At 38.5% G+C, this 22,492-nt stretch overlaps 1 long non-coding RNA gene across 1 annotated transcript in view; it reads right to left on the bottom strand.

Annotated features, from left to right (window-relative positions):
• Positions 1-22,492, bottom strand: part of LOC139176735 (uncharacterized) — a 205,076-nt gene that overhangs the window by 96,667 nt on the left and 85,917 nt on the right. Inside the window, exon 4 of the long non-coding RNA XR_011561162.1 lies at positions 2,058-2,138. This is a non-coding gene — a long non-coding RNA (uncharacterized lncRNA). The remainder of the gene's footprint in view (positions 1-2,057; positions 2,139-22,492) is intronic.

Here is a 22,492-nt window from a genome sequence, read left to right as displayed (position 1 = left end):
GGGTGGAGTGAGGCAGCCTGTGCTCCAGGGAATCTGGTGGGACAGGTCTTTAGATAGATGTTTTTAGGAATAGATTTTATGATCTCAATCCTTGCATTTCCTCACACCTAGAGAAGCATTAAATCCCTTTATGGTGACATCGGATCAAAACTAACAAAAAACCTTTTGTAAAATGAGTGCTTCTGTTTACAATAGCCCAGACATGGAGGAAACCTAGATGTCCATCGGCAGATGAATGGATGAGAAAGCTGCGGTACATGTACACAATGGAATATTACTCAGCTATTACAAAGAATGCATTGGAATCAGTTCTAATGAGATGGATGAAACTGGAGCCTATTATACGGAGCAAAGTAAGTCAGAAAGAAAAACACCAATACAGTATATTAACACATATATATGGAATTTAAAAAGATGGTAACAATGACCCTATATGCAAGACAGCAAAAGAGACACAGATGTAAAGAACAGACGTTTGGACTCTGTGGGAGAAGGCAAGGGTAAGCTGATTTGAGAGAATAGCATTGAAACATGTATATTATCATATGTGAAATAGATCGCCAGTCAGGTTTGATGCATGAGACAGGGTGCTCAGGGCTGGTGCACTGGGATGACCCTTGGGGATAGGATAGGGAGGGAGGTGGGAGGGAGAGGATCAGGATGGGGAACACATGTACACCCATGGCTGATTCATGTGAATGTATGACAAAACCCACCACAATATTGTAAAGTAATTTGCCTCCAATTAAAATAAATTTAAAAAAAGAAAAAAAAAAGAGTGCTTAATGGTATTGAACTCCCCCTTCACCAAAACCTTATATATTGACCTTCCCCTACTGCTGCTTTTAGTCAACAGCTGCCAACATTCTCGTGATTACTGAGAAGTCATTGTTACTGGGTCTGTTCAGTAGACAGAGCTGGGATATTTCAACATTTTTCATTTTAAAGCATTTCAAGTTTTTTAACATTTAAAAAAATATAATCACTTATTCATAAGTATAATATATAATAACTTCAAAATAATGCCAATAAAATATAGTGTAATGAAATATGGGGCTTCCTTGGTGGCTCAGATGATAAAAGAATCTGCCTGCAATGTGGAAGACCTGGGTTCTATCCCTGGGTCAGAAAGATCCCTAGAGAAGGGAATGGCTGCCCACTTTAGTATTCTTGCCTGGAGAAGTCCATGGACAGAGGAACCTGGCGGGCTACAGTCCATGGGGTCACAAAGAGTCAAACACAATGGAGCGACTAACACTTTTTTCACGTTTTCACAATGAAATATATCAATATTTCTAACAACAGACAGTAAATGAAAGTGAAGATCACTTTGTATTTTTGTTAGACTATATTCCACTAGCAAACGATGTGTAACCACCTTATGTTCTAAAATACCTGAAGGGCCTAAGTATAGGCAAAAGCTTTTCCCTTGAGGAAAAGGGAAGTTGTGGCTAGGATAAAGGCCAGGATGACTTCAGTTATCTCATCTCCTTTCTGAGCTCTGAGAAGAAAGGAGGAAAGACCTAAGGTGAGTAGAGGGTGGGGATGCACTAGCCTGTTGATACAACATAACCAGAGACACTCTTTGAGCCCCTTTCTCCAGGACGGCTGGGTGATGCTGGCAGCCAAGGAGATACGCCCGAGCAGCACTGAACAAAGACAGATGAAATACGAGACATATGTTTATCTGTGCACAGTGTCTGTGCCAAGACTGCAAGACTGAGATAGCCAGACACTTCACGGCAGTGATAGAAACATTTCACAGCAGTTTGTCACTTTAAAAGAATAAATTCTATGAATGAAAAGTATACACCATCCCCCTCCCAGCCCCTAGATCATCCAGAACATTTCATTGGACAGCATGTGACACCAGCCTGACATTTTGGGGTGTATCACAGGGCTTGTTGCTATTATTTATCTTGGTCTTATCATGTTGGCATTTAAGCACCTTATCACTGCACTTGAGAGAAAAGATCCCATTTCTTTGGGCTGTGTTTTTAAACGAGTGATTCAGGAACACTGATATACTTGCTCTTTTAATTTTGAACTGTACTCACATTTCTGCTCGGAGGCAACAACAAGGAAAAACAGGTGAGGCTGGCAGCCCTCAGGGAGGCAGCAGATGGGAGAACAGTGATCTGGAAGGAAAGCAAGGGAAGCGTTGGTTCTTTAGGTAAACTGAAATCTGCTTTTTCTCCCTGTAAGATACCACAAGCTGTCTTACTTTCTTCCCGTCTCACCTTTGCCTCTTGTTTTGCCCCCACCCATCTTATCAAGCACAGAAAGGAGCGACTTGCTCATGTCCCATTCTCCACTTCCCCTCTAATTAATTATGTTTCTCCCGCCTCTGAGGAAAGATTCTTGCCCCTGTCACCTCCCACAATCTTCTTATAATCTTGGAAACTTGCTTAGTTCAGTCCATCAATGAATTACTGGAAGAAATTTGGTTACTCATTTTTAATTCTTCTAGGCCTTTCCTCAATCCTTTATATTTGCAAAATATTTGCTTAAAGCAAAGAGTGTCAATCATTAATGTTCATACGGGATGTTCAGCACCCCATGGAGAGCTTGCTAGAAATGCTGGTCCTCTACTCTGTATTTAAATTCTGATCGAACAGTGGGACCCTAGTGATACCAATGAAGGAAGCGAAAGGTTTCAACTCTCAGGAAAAATGGCTCAAATGTATGAGGAGTGGAGGAAACTTAGGGTAGCCCTCATATCCTATCAACATTCTCATTCCATTGGGGAAGATTCAGCAGGTTGTGGGAAATTTGCCTATGCCGCATGCAATGGAATATTAGTCAGCCATTAAAAGGAACTGATTGCTGATACACATAATAAGGATGAATCTCAAAGTACTGTACTTAGTGAAAGAAGACAGACACAAGAGTGCATGTGACAGAAATTGGATCAGGGGTTATTTATGGGAGGGAGAGGTTGATTGGGAAATGATGTGAGGCAATTAGTGAGTGATGAAAATGTCTTGATTGACAAGGGTTGCAATTCAGGAGTATATGCCTTGTCAAAATCTATGTGTACATTTATGATCTGTAATTTTCTTTGTATGCAAATTATATCTTAAATTTTTTAACTTGAGTATACCTATTTTGGGTAATAAATTTTTTTACCAATTTATATGCAAAAGACAAAAATAAACTTTTGAGATAGAAGATAATTTAACACAGTGCTGGAGTCATGGCATGCACTTAATAAAAATGTATTGATGACTAATGTCCTTGCAAGAGTGGTTTGCTGCAAGAGTTTGTTTACAAGATGCCTGCCTTCAACGCAGCAATATGCTCAAATTCAGCACTGTATACACAATTCAAATTTCCTAACCCTATAAAATATTTTTAGTAATCCTCCATCCCATCAATCTGGCTATACAGCCTTTTCATGAGAGTATAACAAATAAAATCAATACCTTTTATTACTTCACCATCAGAAACTCTTAGTACACCCAGATTCAAAGGCATAAGGCTGCAAAGCTGATCCAATCTTTAGGGAGTATTTTACAAAGAAAGCATACTGTTACAATTTTGTATGAATAAGGAAAGCTATCCTTAAGTCCTACAAAGGATTTCTTAGGTTGAAACGTACATATAAGGGCTATCAATCCCCATGTATAATCTCTAGCTAGATAAATATAGGGGAAAAAAATCATGTATTTGCTCAAAGAAATACAACTTCCTGAAAATATATGCTGAATGAATTTATATTTATCTCTATAATAAAAAGTATGCACTGTCAAGTCTCAGGAAAATCAGACAAATCACTCTGTAGTACTCATCTTTCTTAATTGTGCTGTGCATTTCTAGTGGTAACTGGTCTCATAATGCATATGTGACTATTTTCCTATTTTCACTCACTTTATTTATTTATTTTTTTTGGTTAAAAAATTATTAAAAAAAAAAAAAGTACTAACCAAAGAAGCAAAAGTGTAAATTAAACTAAAGCTTTAGATTAAAAGATAATTTACTGTTAGATTATGCATCTGCAATGCTAATGACACAAGTTTGAAAGAATTATCAGTAGGAACTCCTCCATTATTTCCAATTGTTTTGTTTCAAGAGAATTCACATATAGAGGAGAAATAAACAATAAAATATCACAGGAAAGGTGTTACTTGAGAAATATGGTTTTCTTTTTCAATTTCGAGAGGATAAAATTTTTAAGGGGGAAAAAATACAAGGGATGAAAAATGTTAAGGCCAATTCAAAAACTGGAAAAGTTTTAAATCTTTCAACCATCTATAAAAATTTTTCATTTTGTAATAAAAGAATTAGAGCTTTAACAATTCAAACTCTATGTGTTCCAGCGATCTCAAAGTGTGGAATTCAGACCAGCAGCAACAGCAGCACCCGCAGTGCCCGGGAACTTGTTAGAAATGCACACTCTTGGGCCCCACCAAGGCCTACTGAGTTGGAAACTCTGGGGATGGGTGCAACCACCTGTTTTTTAACAAGAGCTACAGGTGATACGACTGAGTGACTCTCACTTTCACACTATCACTAACCAGGTGATTATCACACAGGGTGAAACCTGAGAATCACTGACTTATTCCCAAAACATTTATACACTGTGTGCCAGGCTCTGGGGACACAAAAGGCACTGGGGACATGAAAATAAAAACTTAACATGACTCATAGTTTAATCAGTCATAAAGAAAAAGAATATCAGCCAGGAAGATTGTTTTCAAATACAAGAAAATAGGATACTCCTCTGGGTAAGCCTGGATCAGGTAGAACTGCTGAGAACATTGAGGAATTCTATTAAGATGGGGGCAATGGTTCTCAGTCAGAATCATTTGAAACATTTTTCAAAAACACAGGTCCTGGCCCTTCCCAGACCTCTGGAATCACAGCCTCCTGGAGTGGGGCTCAAGAAAACTGTATTTAACAGTTCCCTCAGTAATTCTGATGTTTACCCAGAGTTAATGGTACTGCTGCTGTAGAGTTGTCTTGGTTTCTGTGCTCTTCACCCCTCCCTCCTGGCAGCTTCTCCCCACGTTCTGCAATTGCATGTGTGCTAAGTTGCTCCAGTTGTTTTAGCCGTGTCCAGCTCTTTGGGACCCAATGGACTGTAGCCCACCAGACTCCTCTGTCCATGGGGTTCTCCAGGGAAGAATACTGGAGTGGGTTGCCGTACCCGTCTCCAGAGGATCTTCCTAATTCAGGGATCAAACCTTTGTCTCATGTCTCCTGCATGGGGAGGCAGGTTCTTTACCACCAGCACTGCCTGGGAAGTTGCTGGATCATATGGTAGCTGTATTTTCAGTTTTTTAAGGAACCTCCAGACTCTTCTCCATAGTGGCTATACTGGCTTGCATTCCAACCAATGAAATTGTCTCTGGGAGCACTGCTGGTGAGGGGGGATGTGAACGTGCCTAGGGTGAAGTGCAGTTCCCCAGCTTAAACTCTGAATCAGAATCTTTGGGGACAGGGCTCAGGAATATTCTTTTATTTTTTTACATATCCCCAAGTGATTTTCAAGTACACAACAATCTGAAATGTATTGCCTTGTGGATCTCTCTAAGAAGTTACTTTTCTACTCTCCACTACACTCCAAAGGCAACTTATCAAAACATGTTCCCTACCCTTTTTCAGTCTCTTGACATGTGTGTTGGATAAGTAATGGCCCCTCAAAGATGTTCACATCCTAATCCCTAGAATCTGTAAATCCTACATGGCAAAAAGAACTTTATAGTTATGATGAAGTTAAAGACCTTGAGATGAGTGGTTATCCTGGATGAGATAGGTGAGCTCAATACAATCACAGAGATCTTTATTAGAATTCAAAAGCAGAGACATTACTTTGCCAACAAAGGTCCATCTAGTCAAGGCTATGGTTTTTCCTGTGGTCATGTATGGATGTGAGAGTTGGACTGTGAAGAAGGCTGAGCGCCGAAGAATTGATGCTTATGAACTGTGGTGTTGGAAAAGACTCTTGAGAATCCCTTGGACTGCAAGGAGATCCAACCAGTCCATTCTGAAGGAGATCAGCCCTGGGATTTCTTTGGAAGGAATGATGCTAAAGCTGAAACTCCAGTACTTTGGCCACCTCATGCGAAGAGTTGACTCATTGGAAATGACTCTGATGCTGGGAGGGATTGGGGGCAGGAGGAGAAGGGGACGACAGAGGATGAGATGGCTAGATGGCATCACTGACTCAATGGACGTGAGTTTGAGTGAACTCCGGGAGTTGGTGATGGACAGGAAGGCCTGGCGTGCTGCGATTCATGGGGTCACAAAGAGTCGGACACGACTGAGCGACTGAACTGAACTGAACTATGGATCAGGAAAAAAAAAAAAAAAAGATGTTACAATGGAAAAAAGAGAGTGTTATAAAGATGATACACTGCTGGTTTTGAAGAAAGAGGAGGGTGTCATAAACCGGGGAATGCAAGAAGGCTTTAGAAGCTGAAAAAGGCAAGGAAACATTCTCTCCAAGAGCCTCTGAAAGCGGGGGAACACACGTACACCCTGGTTGATCCATGTCAATGTATGGCAAAAACCACCACAATATTGTAAAGTAATTAGCCTCCAATTAAAATAAATAAATAAAAATTAAAAAAAAAAAAGGAAAGAAAAATGAAAGAGCTTCCTAAAGGAATGGAGTCCTTCCAGCACCTTGATTTTGGCCCAGCATAAACTCATATCAAGATTCTGACCCAAATTTGTGGTCATTTGTTATAGTGGCAATAGAAGACTAATACAATGTGTGAAATACATAGGAAGGAAAGTAATTCGAGACAAGCAGTGCTAATACAAATGAAGCTTATTGCATTTAGAGATTCTTCTTTAACAAAGATGACCTATTTAGTGTTTCCTAAGCATTTATGTTTTATCAAACAATTTCTTTGATCCAGGGTCTTAATTAGACATATAGTTACAATGATCAAAGAAAATAATTCAAGGATCTTAAAAAAAAAAGCCTCAGTTGCTTGACAGCAGTAAGATTTCCTCTTTAGATTCAGTTCTCACAGTTTATCAGAAGATATGTAAGGTCACTATTGTGTACAGCTAAAGACATCATTCACTATTGTCTACACCCAGATAGCTGACAAGCCTAAAAATACTCAATTTGGAGGAAGAGTCACGAAAAATATTCATAACAGACATATTCAGTGTGATATCATCAGCTGCATAGTAAAACTTGTGAAGGAATAGAACCCCGGGAAAAGCCTTCAAAATCCTCTTAGATTATCAGCCACTTTTAAAGATTAAAAAAAGATAGGTGAACAACAGTCACATTGCCTCAGTCTTTACTTGCTTCAGTCTTACCAATGGAAGTTTCATTTCTTTAAGCCGGGGTTCTCAAAGTTGAGTGTACAGCATTAGATCACCTGTAGGCTTGGTAAAGCACACATAGCTGGGATCCAGTTTCAGGGCTTCTCACTCAGGAGGTCTAGGGTGAAGCCCAGGACTTTGCATTCCTCACACATTTCCCTGGTGCTGCTCTGTTGTCCGTCAGTCCCGGGATCACATTCTGAAAACTGCTGCCTGCAGCCACGGCTGTCAGTACTGCCTGCAAGTCAGCATCACCTGGGACTTGTTCAAGCCCTCATGCCCCAGCCACACCCCAAGCCAGTTAAGTCTGATTTCTGGAGGTGAGACCAGGCATCACGATTTTCAAACACCCCAGATGATTGCAATATGCAGCCAGAGCTGTGAACCACTGCCCTAGAGGCTAAAATAGCAATAAAGAAGCTGGGCAAGTGAATGTTAAAGAGATGGGGCAGTAACACTGATGTGAGCTGCTCTGCCCTTTTGCTGCCTCTGCGCCCCAGGATTTCCTCTCAACCAAATGCTTCTCCTGCTTAAGAGTTGAAGTTTAAAAACAGCATCTAGGGGACTTCCCTGGCAGTCCAGTGGTTAAGACTCTGCACTTCCAATGCAAGGGGCACAGGTTCCATCCCTGAGTGGGTAACTATTAATAAGATCCCACATGGACTTCCCTGGTAGATCAGATGGTAAAGCATTTGTTTACAATGCGGGAGACCTGGGTTCGATCCCTGGGTAAGGAAGATTCCCTGGAGAAGGAAACGGCAACCCACTCCAGTACTCTTGCCTAGAAAATTCCATGGACGGAGGAGCATAATGCAGGCTAGTGTCCATGGGGTCACAAAGAGTTGGGCACAACTGAGCAACTTCACTTCACTTCACATGAAGCCAGTACGGACAAAAAAAATTTTTTCAAAACAGCATCTTATCTAAAAGGATAAGAATATGATATTACACACAGTACCCAGTCAAAATATATGATGTTCCTATGACATTCCTATTCCATATTAAAGCTAGGAGAAAATGGTAATTGTCCTAAAGCTAGGACAATTCTAAATATCATCTGTTTAAAAATTTATAATAGTTCTGTATTATATTGCAAGAAAAGCCCTTAATTCAAAGGAATAGTTTCTTTTATTAAGTAAACCAGAAGTTCAGTGCTTTATTTCTCAAGCAGCCCCAGTATTTTCTACTGGGTTGGCCAGAAAGATGATTCAGATTTTTCCATAAGATGGTATGGGAAAACTCAAACAAACGTTTTTGGCCAACTCAACATTAACAGGCAATTAATGTCCTGTGAGTTGTATCTAAATATTTCTCTCTTCCACTCATACACACACCCTATTTTTATTGTCATGAATATTCATTGGTTTCAAACAAAGTCTAATTATTTATTTGTCACTTCTCAATTAAAGTTTTATTATTTTACATCCATAGTTTCTATCAATAACCTGGAACTTAAAATATCTATCAACCTATCAATATACCTATCATTATACACAGAAGAACTATACAAAAAAAGATCTTAATGACCCAGATAACCACTATGCATGATCACTCACCTAAAGCCAGACATCCTGGAATGCCAAGTCAAGTGGGCCTTAGGAAGCATCACTACGAATAAAGACAGTGGAGTGATGGAATTCCAATGGAGCTATTTCAAATCCTAAATGATGATGCTGTTAAAGTGCCTCATTCAATATGCCCCCAAATTTGGAAAACTCAGCAATGGCCACAGGACTGTAAAAGTCAGTTTTCATTCCAATCCCAAAAAAGGACAATGCCAGAGAATTTTCAAACTACCCCTCAACTGCACTCATTTCAGATGCTAGCAAAGTAATGCTCAAAAGTCTCCAAGCTAGGCTTCAACAGTACGTGAACCAAGAACTTCCAGATGTTCAAGCTGGATTTAGAAAAGGCAGAGGAACCAGAGAACAAATTGCCAAGATCCATTGGATCATCGAAAATGCAAGAAAATTCCAGAAAAACATCTACTTCTGCTTCATTGACTATGCTAAAGACTTTGTGTAGATCACAATTAACTGTGGAAAATTCTTAAAGAGATGGGAATGCCAGACCACCTTACCTGAGAAATCTGTATGCAGGTCAAGGAGCAACAGTTAAAACTGGACATGGAACAATGAACTGGTTAAAAATTGGGAAAGGAGTACGTCAAGGCTACATTATCCTACTTATTTAATTTATGTGCAGAGTACATCATGTGAAATTCCAGGCTGAATGAAGCACACACTGGAATCAAGGTTGCCGGAAGAAACATCAATACCTCAGATATGCAGATGACACCACCCTTATGGCAGAAAACAAAGAGGAACTAAAGAGCCTCTTGATGAAGGTGAAAGGAGAGTGAAAAAGCTGGCTTAAAACTCAGCATTCAGAAAACTAAGATCATGGCATCTGGTCCCATCACTTCATGGCTAACAGACAGGGAAACAATGAAAACAGAGACAGACTTTATTTTCTTGGGCTCCAAAATCAATGCAGATGGTGACTGCAGCCATGAAATTAAAAGACACTTGCTCTTTGGAAGAAAAGCTGTGACAAACCTAGACAACATATTAAAAAGCAGAGACATCACTTTGCCAACAAAGGTCCATCTAGTCAAAGCTATGGTTTTTCCAGTAGTCATGTATGGATGTGAGAGTTAGACCATAAAGAAGGCTGAGTGCTAAAGAACTGATGCTTTTGAACTGTGAGGTTGAAGAAGACTGTTGAGAGATCCTTGGATTGCAAGGAGATTAAACAGTCAATCCTAAAGAAAATCAATCCTGAATATTCATTAGAAGGACTGATGCTGAAGCTCTAATACTTTGGCCACCTGATGCCAAGAACTGACTCATTAGAAAAGACCCTGATGCTGGGATGACCAACCTAGATAGCATATTAAAAAGCAGAGACATTACTTTGCCAAGAAAGGTCCATCTAGTCAAGGCTATGGTTTTTCCAGTGGTCATGTATGGATGTGAAAGTTGGACTGTGAAGAAAGCTGAGAGCTGAAGAATTGATGCTTTTGAACTGTGGTACTGGAGAAGACTCTTGAGAGTCCCTTGGACTGCAAGGAGATCCAACCAGTCCATTCTAAAGGAGATCAGTCCTGGGTGTTCATTGGAAGGACTGATGCTGAAGCTGAAATTCCAATACTTTGGCCACCTCATGCGAAGAGTTGACTCATTGGAAAAGACTCTGATGCTGGGAGGGATTGGGGGCAGGAGGAGAAAGGGACGACAGAGAATGAGATGGCTGGATGGCATCACTGACTTGATGGACATGGGTTTGGGTGAACTCTAGGAGTTGGTGGTGGACAGAGAGGCCTGGTGTGCTGCAATTCATGGGGTCACAAAGAGTGGGACGTGACTGAGTGACTAAACTGAACTGAACTGATGCTGGGAAGGATTGAAGGCAGGAGGAGAAGGGGTCGACAGAGTACAAGATGGTTGGATGGCATCAACAACTCAATAGACATGAGTTTGAGCAAGCTCAGGGAGATGGTGAAGGACAGGGAAGCCTGGTGTGCTGCAGTCCATGGGGTCGCAAAGAGTCAGACATGACTGAGTTTGACTGAACAAAAACTATATTATTTTGTTCCGTCTTGAAATAAATTGCAAGGCAGCACTACTTTCTAACACACAGCTTTCTACCTGCTGCTTAATGTCAGAGGTGCTGTGAAAATAGGGATTTTTGTTTTTTTGTAGCATGCCCCAACTACCAGTTCTAATATATTCAGAAAATTCTAATACATAATCTGACGTGTATGCATATGCATTCAGTCACTCAGTTGTGTCCAACTCTTTGTGACCCCATGGACTATAGCCTGCTAGGCTCCTCTGTCCATGGAATTTTCTAGTTAAGAATACTGGAATGGGTTGCCATTTCCTACTCCAGGGGATCTTCCCTACCCAGGGATCAAACTCATGTCTCCTGAACTTCCTGCGTTGGCAGGCAGATTCTTTACCACTGTACCACCTGGGAAGCCCACATAATCTGACGTATTTACTCAATTCTATCCTAGATTTGTACAGGATATACAGAAAGGTACTTTAATTTGGAGTTTAGCACCAATAAACAAATGTCATAAATCCTTTAAGCAAATATGTTTGCAACATACTGTAAGAAAGAGCTATTAGAGTCACATTTATTTTTCCCAGGTAATTTGATGTAAAAACTCCTTAAATATTTACTTTCTTCAATAAAGGAAATTCACAAATTCTTTACTTCCTGATAGGAATTTAACCTCTAAATATTTCCTTTTCAGGTTTGTTTAGGTGATTGCAAAGGATTAGACCTCAAAGAGTGACCCTACTCAAACCACATCTGACTCTTTTAGTTAATTTTGTTAAAATGATCCTATGTATTATATTGCAGAGTTGAATCTTCTCCAGAACACAGATCAAATTTTATTTATGGTACTTTTAATTAGAATCAGCCCATAGGAAAAATTAAATAAATGTGATTTATAAGATTTACTTCATCACTATCAAAGAAATTAAAATATGAAAATGTATGTCAGATGGGTTGTTGAACATCAAATGAGTTATACATTTGCACATAAATTGAACTATTTTCAAACTGGAGGGGGGATATCCCTGAATTTAGTCAAACTGAGTTTGTAGTACAAACATATCAAAGACATGAAATTTTAATCTGATTTCTATTTTGCTTTAACATAAGCTTATTTCTGCAGTATATATGTTTTGTTGCTATTTCTATGATAATGTATGGTGGTTGAAAAAAATTCATGTTATTTCAGGAACAGAAAAAACCTACACCCTTATCCCCCTGTGTTTTAGCAAACATAAATGGGGCCATACCATAAGTAGCATACTTTAACTGCATTTTTTTTGTGGTTGGATAGTTTTCTACAAAAATACATTAAGATTTCCATGGTAAAAACCACACTCATAGGTCATTTCAACATTTGGATATATTCTAATGTATTTAACCAATCCCCTGTTGATAGACATTTAATTATTTAACTTATAATTAAATGTATTTCAATTATTCAATATTATAGACAATTTCACACACACAAAAAAAAGAATCAATCTTACAGCATGTATCCAAATATTTCCTTTGAATAAATTCCTAGGAATGGAATTGTTGGATAAGAGAAAACAAACATTTGAATTTTTCAAGTTTTTACATATAGTACCCTATGACTCTACAGATTATTCCAAATTTCATTCTTCATGCTCAGTCACTAAGTTGTGTCTGATTTTTTGCAACCCCAAAGATTGTAGCCCACCAAGCTCCTTCTGTCATGGGATTTTCCAGGCAAGAATACTGTACTGGGCAGCCATTGCCTTCTCCATGGAATCTTCCTGGCCCAGGGATCAAATCCACATCTCTTATGTCTCCTGCATTGGCAGGTGGATTCTTTATGACTGGGCAATCTGAGAAGACTTTTCCTCCTTACATTCCTCCACATTCACCAGCAAATGAAAAAAAAAAAAAAAAAGTTTACTGAGATGAATTCTCACATCTTAAAATGTACTTGTTTTAAGTATACAATTAAATGATTTTTAAGTAAATTAACAATTGTACAACCATCTCCACAATCCAGTTTTAGAATATTTCCAGCTCAGGCCCCTTTGTAGTCATTCCTCACTCCCACCTCAATACCAGGCAACCGCTAATTTACTTTCTGCCGCAGTAGATGTGCATTTTTTCCATATGTCATAGAAATGAAATCATATAATATGTGGTCTTTTGTGTCTGGCTTCCTTCACTTGGCTGAATGTTTCTGAAGTTCATCCATTCTGTGACGCTATCAGTACTTCATTTCTTTGTATTGCCAAACAGCATTTTTTATAATTACAAAAAATAAATAAATAAATCCTCTCATTCAAAACAAGGAAGATTCTGGACGTGGGAGTCACTGCTCTAATAGCATTTACGCTGACTGAAAGTTCCTTCCTCCAGGGTGGAGAAGTGCTTTGCCTTGACCTTGATTCTACTTTCTGTCGGCGGCTTCTCTTCTCAATTTTTCCTCCACGGTTGTTGGATTTTCCCTCTGGGAGCTGCTTCCTTGTCCATTTCCATCTTGCTCATAATTCCAGTGAAGTGGGAGGCCTCTTCCCATGAGACCAAATAGCTTTTTCAGCCCACTTCTTGCTTAGGCAAGTTTAGGGGTCCAAGAATGATTTGAAGGCTCAAGCAGCCAAAGGCTTTTTTACTCCAGATTTATGATTTCTTTGGCAATGTGTTTTTACCACTCAGTCTCACATGCCAGGAATACCACTCAAATCTCTTTCTTAAATAAAATTATTAGCTCTGATAGCTTTCCTTGCTTCCTCACCCCTATGCCTCTCTCACATACATACAACTTAATGCCAGCATCATTGAGGTCATACAGAGCATGGGAGTCTTGGGAGAGAATGATATGCCCTTAATATTATAAATTGGTCTTTGTCATGGGGTCCTTGATTAAAAGCATTTTCAATCTTGTTTTCTATTGTTTGGGGTCTAGAAATGTTAGCTTTTCCAACTCTTTGATGCCCCAAATTTCTTTTCTCTCTGTATTTTCTTATTTCTGCTTGAAAATCATCCAGCTATTTTCTGATTCATTTTTTTCTTCCAGTATCTTCCTAACAGAACCTAGTAACAATTGGTAAACATCACATAATTCTGCTTTCCAGTCTCTTCCCCTAGAGTTACCACCAGCATAGAGAGTGCTTGATCTGCTTTCAAACTATTTTCAGTGACTATTTTAACACATATTTTTCTATTGTATTACATGGGTCTCCATCTCTCCATCCTCTGATATTAGTTTCTTTACTACCCAATGCTGATTCCACATCTTTTAGATTTATATTAGAGAGTTGTAGCTCATTTCCAAAGCCAACATCCCTATTAGTTAAGATTACGCTGTTAGTAAAATGAATAAAACCCCCAATTTTAATAGCTTACCATAATAGAATTTTATTTCTCACTCATATAATATCAATTAGAGGCAATGCAAATTAGGGCTATTTCACTTCACGGACCTTCAAAAACAGCCTGACAGATGCTCTGCTGTCTTCCACAAAGGCCATACAAGCTCCCTCTGCATTGACATATAGCCAGCAGGCAAAGGAGAGAGAGGCTGAGCACTGTGTGAGGTGTCTAGAGGCCACACTTGGAAGCACTGTACATCATTTCATCACTTCTCCCCATGTTCCTCTGGAAATAATTCCTTCTTGAGTGCACATCTTACACCAAAGAAGGCTGAGAAATGCACTCTATCTCTGTGCCCAGGAGGAAAATCAAACAAGTCTGGCAAACAGTTAGTCATTGTCTGCCATAACAGTGTATAAAACATTTAGCTTTTGGCTCCATAATTACAGTCATAAGGATCTTTGCTAAGAAAGTATTCTGAAATGCAAAGAGTTTTGTGCATTCTGAGGTCATTGAAAGTAGCAAATATAAATATACAAATAAATAGAACATTAAAGGAAGAGCCCATTTATGTAATGGAATATTATACAACATTTAAAATGATTCTTACTAAATGTTTAATCACATACAAAAATGTTTCTGATAGACTATTTTAACAATTAGGACACAAATTTGTATATGTATATTTTTTAAAGAGAGAAGCAAAATGACTGAAAGAAAATGTTTCAAAGTGATAACACCTATAAATAGTGTGAAAGAATTATAGATTTGTCAATTTCTTCTTTTTATGATTCTAATTATTCATACTGTCTGCAATATAACAACCTTATAATCAGAAATAAATCACACATTCTTCTAAAATGCAATAAACTCACAGTCATATCTAGGTCTTCTAGTACTCTAACCACTTTAAGTGTCAATATTTTTAGTAATTCATGAAAGTAATATTATAATAAATAACATATCTTTATTTGGGAGGGGGTCTTCACTAGTGGCTCAGACGGTAAAGAATTTGCCTGCAATGCAGGAGACCCAGGTTTGATCCCTGGGTTGGGAAGATCCCCTAGAGAAGAGAATGGCTACCCACTCCAGTTTTCTTGCCTGGAGAAGTCCATGGACAGAGGAACCTGGCCGGGCTGTGTTCATAGGGTCACAAAGAGTCAGACATGACTGAGCAATTAACACTTTTCACTTTCCATCCTTTTTAAAATGTAAGAAGTCAATATTATTATTTAATTACATATTCTAGAAAAATACTTCAAAATGGATAAAGATAATTTCTTCAGAGATGACATTACTGTAGGAATGCAATTTTTACTTATATTTCCCCAGCTACAATGACTTTTGACTTCTGTTTTTCTAGACAGCATATTAAAAAGCAGAGATATTACTTTGCCAACAAAGGTCCATATAGTCAAAGCTATGGTTTTTCCAGTAGTCATGTGTGGATGTGAGAGTTGGACTATAAAGAAAGCTGAGCACCAAAGAATTGATGCTTTTGAACTGTGGTGTTGGAGAAGACTCTTGAGAATCCCTTGGACTACAAGGAGATCCAACCAGTCCATCCTAAAGGAAATCAGTCCTGAAAAATTCACTGGAAAGACTGATGCTGAAGCTGAAACTCCAATACTTTGGCCACCTGTTGTAAAGAACTGACTCATTTGAAAAGTCTCTGATGCTGGGAAAGATTGAGGGCAGGAGGAAAAGGGGACAACAGAGGATGAGATGATTGGATGGCATCACTGACTCAATGGACATGAGTTTGAGTAAACTCCCGGAGTTGATGATGAACAGGGAGACCTGGTGTGCTGCAGTCCATGGGGTCACAAAGAGTCGGACATGACTGAGTGACTGAACTGAACTGAAATTTCATTTCTAAAAATGTCTAAATTGATTTTTTAAAAGAATATATTCTAATTCCTTCTCTCTCCCTTCCTCCATCCCTTTTCTTCTCCTCCTCCTTATTATCCTCTTCCTCCCCTTCCTCCTCCTCCTTCTTCTCCCACAACTCTTAGAATGTACAACCCCTAAAAGTATGTTTGATCTTGCATTGATAAATGGCCTTCATCACCCATTCAGATTTTTAGCAGAAGTTTATTTTGTGTATGTCCACTTCCTTCTGTATTGCAGGTAAACAAAAAAGACACTCAAATCACTAAATTTATTACCACACTGTTGGTTTCTGAAAGTTTAGAATGGATGGAAACCATACTTCATGGTAAGTTTCTATCAACACTTAATTGGCCAGTCTCAGACTCTTCATAATCAGATATTCCCAAATCTCAGATATTCACCTAAAATAAAGCTATAATTCTCACCTATGTGCAGTACAGCAAATCTATCAGTTGTCAGCATTTAAGTTAAGGGATGTCGACTTTTCTGTTCACAATTGAGGGTTATTTTACGTTAGAATGAATGATGCCCATCTTTCTGAGCCTTTGTGGAGCAAGGACCACTAGTCTGATTACTTGGTCAATTAATCTCCACGACTCATTATCTGTGTTCCCATCCATGGGAATTTATATATCCGCGAAAAGAAATCAAGGGATAATGTAAAGCATGCTGTGTTCATGCTTTCTTCATAGGAAAAGTGGTTTGCATGTAATTGTTTTTTCTACTGACAAATGAATTCATAGCATTCTGTCTCCTCGCTCTTACTCTTGTATTTATACAGATTATTTTCTATAATAAATTGTATTTATGATTTTTTTCTATTTCAGAAGGAGGAAGGCAAAACTTTAAATCCAGATATCTTGTTTAATACCTTTATGATTATTTCTATCTATGAATATATTTTTATCTGTTTTATGACAATGCTTAATGTATAGTGGGTAACTGTGAATGGTAAAATCTTATGGAGCTACTAATACAATTCTGGAATCTAATCTTTAATATTTTTTCCAGGGATTATGCAGAAACTTATAATTATGTTTTACTTTGGATTTATCCCATCTTTACTTTATCTCATATTAAAGTGTAATCAAAATCAGCCGGTTTCCATTCAGTTGCAAATCCCCTTCTTAAAGCACCTATTCAAAAGTTTCCCCAATTTTCATTTTCTCTGTCTTTTCTTATTATATTAAATCCTGATATCTAAAAATTGAACCATATAGTAGTATTACCATGTTCTTTTAAAAATACAGATCATATCTACTCTTCCTGTATTTTTACATTATAATTTTTTTTTTAATCCTTGGCAGGTTGCAATTAGATTTCTTGTATGCCATTGTATTATAGCAAATACCATTATGATGGTAGAAATAATTCACATTGTTTGGTGCACTGTTCAGATAGTCTGCTGAGATGCCTCTGATAACAAATGTCATTCCTGTTCTTTAATTATACTTTTTAATCTTTTCTGGTTTAGCATCATTTCAGTAGATTAATTATTTTATTCTAAAATTCAGAAATTGTCTGAGCTTAATAATGTTTATTAATAAGAATTATAATATCCCATTGCTTTTTTTCCCCCTCTCCTGGTGGATCAGTAGGAGTAACTCTGTTTTTCTAAACTCTTTGACCTGTGATGTCTGAGAGAACTCTGTGGAGCAACAATTCAGGTTTATCATTAGTAACAATACATTTCTGAGAGTGGGTGTTACATGCATTCCACTGTTAATAGTTAGTGATCACCACACTAAACGTCAGACTATCAAAGATAGGGAGTTTCTTTAGGGCTGTTGTTTACAGACATAGTATATAATGAGGCCATAATCTTTACACCATTAAAAAAAAAAATCCCTTAAGCACATATTTAACTAACACAGCTGTAATAAGATGAGAATGTGTGCCCTCTGAGGGCAAGAACTAAATCCCCAGGACACACAATAGTGCACTGGCAATAGTAGGTTCTCACCAAACAAGTATTAAATGACTGAGTGTGCACATGAATGACCCTCACTGGTGCATGTGTTCACTCTTTGTCCCTCTTGCCATGTGCAAGGATATAGTTTTACTTAAGGTTTCAGTTCAACCCAAGCAAGTTGGTAAGAGTGAGCAATGAAATATGGGGGAGATGATGGACTCTATCTACAGTCAGGATTGAGGCTAACTTTCTAGTTGTATGATTTTGACCAAGGTGTTTTACCTCTCTTAGTCATGATTATTTTATCTGTATCATAGGAAAAATAATGTCACCCCCTAGATTTGTTATGAGAATTATATGAAGCAATATTCAAGTGCTTAGACCCTACTCTGATTTGGATGCTGATGACTATGGTTCCAAATAGGAAAAGGAATATGTCAAGGCTGTATATTGTCACCCTGCTTATTTAACTTACATGCAGAGTACATCATGAGAAACGCTGGGCTTTGTGAAGCACAAGCTGGAATCAAGATTGCCGGGAGAAATATCAATAACCTCAGATATGCAAATGACACCACCCTTATGGCAGAAAGTGAAGAAGAACTCAAAAGCTTCTTGATGAAAGTGAAAGAGAAGAGTGAAAAAGTTGGCTTAAAGCTCAACATTCAGAAAACAAAGATCATGGCATTTGGTCCCATCACTTCATGGGAAATAGATGGGGAAACAGGGGAAACAGTGTCAGACTATCTTTTTGGGCTCCAAAATCACTACAGATGGTGACTGCAGCCATGAAATTAAAAGACGCTTACTCCTTGGAAGGAAAGTTATGACCAACCTAGATAGTATATTCAAAAGCAGAGACATTACTTTGCCAACAAAGGTCCGTCTAGTCAAGGCTATGGTTTTTTCTGTGGTCATGTATGGATGTGAGAGTTGGACTGTGAAGAAGGCTGAGTGCCAAAGAATTGATGCTTTTGAACTGTGGTGTTGGAGAAGACTCTTGAGAGTCCCTTGGACTGCAAGGAGATCCAACCAGTCCATTCTGAAGGAGATCAGCCCTGAGATTTCTTTGGAAGGACTGACGCTAAAGCTGAAACTCCAATTCTTTGGCCACCTCATGCAAAGAGTTGACTCATTGGAAAAGACTCTGATGTTGGGAGGGATTGGGGGCAGGAGGAGAAAGGGACGACAGAGGATGAGATGGCTGGATGGCATCACTGACTCGATGGACGTGAGTCTAGGTGAACTCCGGGAGTTGGTGATGGACAGGGAGGCCTGGCGTGCTGCGATTCATGGGGTCGCAAAGAGTCGGACACGACTGAGCGACTGAACTGAACTGACTATTAGTTTTTCTTGGGGAAAGTGAAAGTGAAAGTCACTCAGTCATTCCTTTGCGACCCAACAGACTCTGCAGTCCATGGAATTCTCCAGGCCAGAAAACTGGAGTGGGTAGCCTTTCCCATCTCCAGGGGATCTTCCCAACACAGGGATCAAACCCAGGTCTCCTGCATTACAGGCAGATTCTTTACCAGCTGAGCCACAAGGGAAGGGGGACTTAAATATTTGTAGCCTTGTATGCAGTCAGCATTTGCCACATAGCAATTGTGGCAATTGCTGATGTTTATTAGAAACACAAACATGCTGATGTTTATTAGAAGCACTGACCACCAGAGTCTCAATGGTACGCAACAACAAACACTTACGTTTCTCTGCAGGTCTGCAGCCATAGCTTTGCTGATGACTGGGCATATCTATGCTGCAGTTCAGGACCAGGTCGGCTCCCTGTTTTTCTCAGCTTCCTTGTCCCTAGTGCCACCTAGGGCATGTTCCTCTCACTGTCTTGGCAGAGAAGTGAGAGAACATTGGCTAAAATGTCCTGTGAACATTGTTCTGTGGCCATCCCAGTGTCAAAGGATGGGAAAGTGTATTCCTTACATGTTAAGAGAGAAAGTCAAGGGGAGAGAGTGAAGGTTTCTGAGCAGTAATAATCAAGTCTAACACATCTTCAATAACTAGAGGTGAGTGAAAGTTTTAGGTCTTTCTTCCCATATCCTTGCTTCCAGGTAGAATGATAGAATGTATCAGATGAAATTCTGTCCTACATACAGGCAAGCAGTAACAAAAGCAGTCACAGAAGCTGTTGTGAGCGTGACAAAGTCCCAAATCTCTACTCTTTCAGGTGCTGCAATAGCTCTTGAATGAAAAGTTTATTATAGCGGCAGGATTTATCTAAATTTTTAATAGGAGTCAAGTAACCAAAACCTTCTAAACCTGAACCTACTGGTCAGAGTCAGAAATTCCAAGTACCTTTTTGAAGACTACAGTTATTGGGGTCATGAGATTCTTATACCTCATGCCTGAAAGAGCAAGACTGCCTATATATTTTCAACAGATCTGTATGTCTTTATCATGACTAATTTTATCAACAAAGAAATTATTTCTAATAAACATTCACATATTTTTAGTAATAAAACCATTACAAAATCTCTGGTGTTGATGAAAAATCAGGAAGAAAATTAGCTGAAATGTTGGAGTAGCTCCTGGGGGGTGAGGGTGCAGACTTCTGAGTTTTGTCTTTTCAATGTTGGATAACCATTCATGTCATGTATTTGTAATCAGGGCACTTCAAGCAGTAACTAACAATCACTTGGATGTACTCTTAAACTGCTACTGTACACTGAAACTGAATCATTGACTCTGTTAAAGTATTCTAAACTATGGACAATACAACACTAGTCAGTGTCCAAAAGAATGTTGATTGAATGGTTTCTCTACCTGTCATCTTACATTCCAGTTGCAAGTCCCTGTTAGACTGTGTCTCTGGGTTTCTTAAAGAAAAATAATTAAATATAAAATAATCACTTGTTTGGTCTAAGCATTACCAAAACATCATGTTAATCTTTATTTGCATTGAGTTTTTTGTTTGCATCATAAAACCAAGGATGTAACACTGGGCTGATAATAAATGATAATGGCAATTTAAAAATAATGTCACAATTCATGACTCCAAGACTTTATTCAGCCTTCACTTCATAGCAAAACACTCAATATAGCATTAGAATTCTTATTCCTGACTTTTGACTAAACAATCTGGGATGAAGACGAATTAATCTGTCTCAGGGACTCTTCTATAGGTTGTCAGGTTGTTCCCTTCAGATCAGCTGGAGACGGGTAGTGTGACATTCCCTGGAATGTCCCTGCCATCCCAATCCTCAGACTTCATAACTGCCCCAGATTACCCATTTATTTTGAGACAGAGAAGAGAGACAGCAGCTGTCTTTGAATATTTGAAAAGGTGTCAGGTAAAACAGAGAGAAGAGTTATCCCATGTATTCCAGGGGACAGAACCAGGACCCACTGAATCTAAAGAGCTGGATTCAACATGAGGGAAAGCAATGCAACAGACAATTATAGCAGTGTGGACTATAAATACGGCCTTAATGGTCAGGGTGACTGCTGCCTGAAATGCAGTTGAGGGGACAGAATTAGGTGACTCTTAGGTCATCTTTGCTACTAAGATTTTATGAATCAATGATTACTAGAAATGAATCAGATTTTCTCACTGGGGTTTTAGCTTCCCTTTGGCCATTTCCTTTTCCTTATCGTCCTTTCTCCCCTTTTCCCATCAGAGTAAGACTTTCTGGCCAAAAACTTCTTGGATTGTTTAGTTTCAGTATCAATACCTGGGTAGCTCTGTGACACTTACTAGCTGTACTTCAGGAGAAGTGTCAACTCCAAATGATTACCCTGAAGTTATTGCATACATTTCTTTAGGAAGTTAATTTCAATAAAAAGTTGCAGTTTGTTTGCTTTCTGCCTAGTCTTTAATTTCTTCACCAAAACTGGAGAGAAATGATACCACTAAAAATTATAAGTAGGTAGCTAGTATTTCACAATTTTTTGCTTGCAGTCTTCTCTAAAACTGACATATTTTCCTCATTTATTAAAGTTATTTTCTCTCCACATGCAAATTTTACTCTTAGAAACATAAAATGTTTCAGTTAGAGAATTTTACCCTTACTTTACATTTATAGCATTTCCACAGTCTCTCTTCAATAAATTCTTTTTGTTTACAGCAACTATGGGCACTTTCAGAAGTATAAACTCAGGGGCAATTTTATTATATACAGAACTAACAGCATTGTTAAGTTACTAGAGCTGTCCCCTTTTATAGTTTTTAAACTGATGAAAAATTATTGGAACTCTTTCAAATCACATGGGTTTAACAAATGGAGTTTTATAGATTATTGTTTTCTGGTAATAATTATTACTTGAATCATCAAGAATACTACTCATTTATAGAAGCAAATATCAAGTAGCAACCACTCATTATTCCTCCAGTTTTGAATCATCAGTTATGAAGTATCAGAAAGACTATCTCCTCTCATTCAGGTGTGTGTGCATGTGTGTATGTACATACAGAAGATCTTGCTAAGGCTAAACAACCTCTCAAATGGGTCCCCAACTCTTCTATTTGTGAATGCAAGTACACACACATACACATATACTTAT

This window comes from Bos indicus, chromosome 2 (assembly GCF_029378745.1).
Source record: "Bos indicus isolate NIAB-ARS_2022 breed Sahiwal x Tharparkar chromosome 2, NIAB-ARS_B.indTharparkar_mat_pri_1.0, whole genome shotgun sequence".
Lineage (NCBI taxonomy): Eukaryota > Metazoa > Chordata > Mammalia > Artiodactyla > Bovidae > Bos > Bos indicus.
The sequence above is the reverse complement of the archived record's forward strand: the minus strand, read 5'-3'. Positions and strand labels throughout refer to the sequence as shown.